Source organism: Lactuca saligna, chromosome 4 (genome assembly GCF_052625555.1).
Source record: "Lactuca saligna cultivar CGN05327 chromosome 4, ASM5262555v1, whole genome shotgun sequence".
NCBI classification, from domain to species: Eukaryota; Viridiplantae; Streptophyta; class Magnoliopsida; order Asterales; family Asteraceae; genus Lactuca; species Lactuca saligna.
The window spans coordinates 27738412-27742621 of NC_136420.1; positions in this window are offsets into that span (position 1 = coordinate 27738412).

Here is a 4210-nt window from a genome sequence, read left to right on the forward strand (position 1 = left end):
CGCGGCCAATGTTAGGGATCCCATGCCAGAGACAATCTTCACCTCCTTCGTAACTTCATCTTCATGGGATCTTAGAATTCCCACAAACTTTACCAAAGAATAACTCTTGAATTGTTCATGTGCCTTCACAGTTGACACAACCGGTTTCCATTCTGACCTAAGGCCATTCATAAACATCACTTTTTTTTTCAATGACCCGTTTCTCAAGACTATATTTGAGCATTCTACTCAATAAGTGGTTGAAGCGATTGAACGTTTGATCAAGCTTATCATCAGGTTTCTGAACAAATAAACCAAACTCAGACAGAAGAGTTGTTTGTAAAGAGTGTTCTATATTTGCATCTCCATAATACAACTCCTTCAATCCATCCCATATTTTCTTAGCAGTAGTACATGCACTTATGAGACGAAAGGTATCTGGTGGAAGAGCAAACCGTATAATTCTCATTGCCTTTATGTTTCTCAACAGCTTGTCCTTTTCATCCTGAGTAACATTAGTGTGTTCAACAAGAAGTGCATTGTAATCAGACTGAGTCTTGATAACCTTCCTGGTTGCAGTGTGCGAAAAAGCCTCCTGTGTCATCTCCTGCCATATGGTTAAACCATGTTCTTCAATACCTAGAACATAGTCTTCAAAATTCAAATTCCCAGACTTCATAATCCTGAGGGAAGAGGATTGGAATCCTGGTTGTGGATCCAATGTTGCTCGAGACATTGAAGAATAAAGTATGAGGATATTCGTTCTGCATGATGTCAAAGATTCACAAAAACACGGATATAGAATCAGATGTGTAAAATGAAACTTCGAGTTTTAGGGTAAAAATCAAAGATTTAGATCTAATATTTATAATCGATAAAAACGATAAAGACGACAAGAACAGATCTAAGAAAAACACAAAAACCCTAATCAAACTCGACAGAAGAGTAGGGATTGGGTTACACTATCTCCTTTATTGGAACAATAATTACTACGATCGATAGGTTCTATAGTGTATAACGTGAATTAAATGAAAAGAGTAATGATCAGAATAGTGCTGAATGCTTTGATTATAAAAGCTCTGGAAGAGTTGAATGAGAACTTCTCTGTAAGAGCTAGGTAGGGCAACAAAACGATCAACCTTAATTGTAACATGCATGCACATTAAATAGTCTAACCCTAGAACACAAAGCCGTGAATGGCCAGGCCCAAACCAGTAAATAAGACTATTCTAGTACATATATTTTACACAATACATTTAAAACCCAACACATGTAGCCATGCATGAACGTAAAGTTAGCAACTTTACGTGTTATTTTAGCTCATGGAAGTCAGATCTACATTTTGGGACCTTATCTTAAGGTATTAAGTGCTTAATGGGAATTTTGGCTTAACAGAGGATTACGCTGGCCATACAAGCCAATACGTGCAGCGTACAAGCTCCAATGCGTGTACACTTAGCGTAGAGTTGAGTACGCCCTGCGTACTTAGTCTGTGGGCTTTGTGGTTTTGGGCTTTGAGTTTGGGCCACCTTTTTGGGCATAGATTCTTGGGTCCTCTTTGGGCCATCTGAGTGTTGATGTTTTGGGTCAAATGAAGGATTGGGCCTTGGGGAAAAGCCCAAGATGGGGTTGGGCCCAATTTGGAAAATTGGGCCAATAATGGGCCTTGGATGGTTATTTAATGGTTGGGCCTTTTGAATCAAGATTTGGACCTGGGTATTAGCCCAAATGAGGAATAAGGGGTAAAGTAGCCTTTTACCCTAATTTTGGACTATCGGCTTAAATTGTAATCCAAGTATTGATGGGATGATTTTATGTTGTGATAGTGCGGGGATTTTTGTGAGCTGGAAGCCGGAGACTTGCAGTGTGATTTCAGCAGTGTTAGGTGAGTGTTCCTCCCTATATTTGTTGGGTCAAAGGAACCAAGGTTGACCCTTTTGGATTGTTATCCAGATTATTGCATGATTGAGTATCGTATTGGTCCATTAGATTTGTATCCTGGTAGATAGGATGATGCTTTGCTTAGGGATCTGTAAGATCTGTCTATTTGTTATTGGTAGGTTAATTGTACGATTATATATATATATATATATATATATATATATATATATATATATATATATATATATATATATATATATATATATATATATATATGTCACACCCTCGAATAGAAGAAAACGGCAGAAACGTCCGGGGGCTTGTGTGATTTCATCTTGTAATATCATCACAGTGAATATAATTGAAACAAGCATGCATCATCATCACACAAGAAATATTACAACAATACAGAGTTTACATCGTTGTAATTGTTTACTTGAATTACATCCCAAAATATAAATGTTTATAATAGCAACAAAATGCAACACATTTTCACATGACCTTGATGTCCAACTGCTTAACGGTTTCCTGAGAATAAGTATATTTGTATGAAAAGTTTGTATCGCTTTGTGAACACCAGAAAATCTGATATTTTATGTAAAAGAAGTAAATGGTTTGAATGCTTTGTATCAAATCTTGTATTAAAGCATGTGTGTTTTTAAAATGTCTAAGGGGAGTATTCCAGAAAATCCCATGTTTTCTGTGTAAGTAAAAGGTGATGTATAGTATAAGTTTTTCCCAGAAAATCCGATATTTTCTACTTGCAAAAGTGTTGTAGTATTAATACCCAAGACCGTAAGTTGGTGTTTATATAATATTGTAATTGTAGAATTGTTTATGTATTCCGTAAAGTTACAGTGGAGTTAATTTATGTGTGAGCCGCTATAACCATACTTGATAATGACTGATCTGCCCGTCATGATGTTTTTCAAACTCGACTTGTTTAACGTAAGGTTTGTCACCCTAGACTGACCTAGTCTAACTGTAGCGAACAACTTAGGTATGGGATGTCAACCCCGTATAGATCTATACACAAACACGCGCTCTCCCTCCAGAAGACTCTGGTTATAACTCCACGCTATGGTTGTACACTAGATAGGTGTCAAATGAAATGTCTCACAAAAGCCTTAATTGAATTTACGCCAGTATTGAAGTGCACAGTATATATTGTTTCCATGTAGGTCTTTAGTTTTCAAGGCCCAATGAGTATGTATGTGATGTGTGAAGTCAACAAGCATGTAGATGGACCACGAAGGCCTAATAAACATGTAATGCATGTTCCAGACCCTACAAGCTTGTATATGGGTTACAAAGACCCAATAAACATGTAATGTATATTCCATGCCCAATAGGCATGTAAATGGATATTCCAGGCCCAACAAACATGTAAATGGACCACTAAATCCCAATAAACATGTAATGTATATTCCAAGCCCAGTAGGCATGTAAATGGACCACTAAGGCCCAATAAACATGTAATGTATATTCCAGACCCAATTAAAAGTGTAAATGGCGTAATTAATCTGTTTGTTGTTACGTTGGTTGTTTGAGCTTAATTGTTTATCAAAATGACATAAAATGCCCACTTTTTGTAAAAAGACATTTTTGGTCCTTAAAACCAAAATTTACAATTAAGGCATATTTTTGGTAAAAATGACACTTTAGGTCCTTTAAGACCAAAAGTTTACATTTTTGGCTTGTTTTAAACGAAATAGCACTTCTAACCCCTTTTTGTTAGAAATAACACTTTTGGCCTCAATTTTATGAAAAGTGACATTCTCGGCCCAATTGTGTATAAATTTATCTATTTGGCCCAAGTTTAAATAAAGGGTAAATTACACGGATGGTCCCTATCCCTAACAACTTTTTTTTAACTCGGACCATCCTTAACTTTTTTTAACTCGGACCACCGGTTTGCCTACCATTCCAAGGAACGGAAAACCTGACACCGTTCTTGACCTTGTATTCTTGAATTAGAGTGTAACATGTAGAAAAAAAAATTATTTATTAGAGTAGATAGATATAAAATTTAAAACTAAAATAAAAATCAAATAGAAGATTGTGGAGGCTTATAAAATTGTTATTTTTATACTTTCTTTTTCTAACCGGGGGTATTTTCGTAAGCTGATTCCTTTCCTATCACCCTCTTACCTCTAACCTCTCTCTTTATTGCAATATTAACATTATAATTCTAATAGTCTAATTATTGTAATGTACTTTTTTTATGAACACAGACCTTTAACATATAAAAATAATAATGAGAAGCTAGTAGAATCATACACACATGACGTTTAATAAGTGTATTACTTTTCAATGATGGCTATATTGGTTCTAAGTTACCGATTCATTT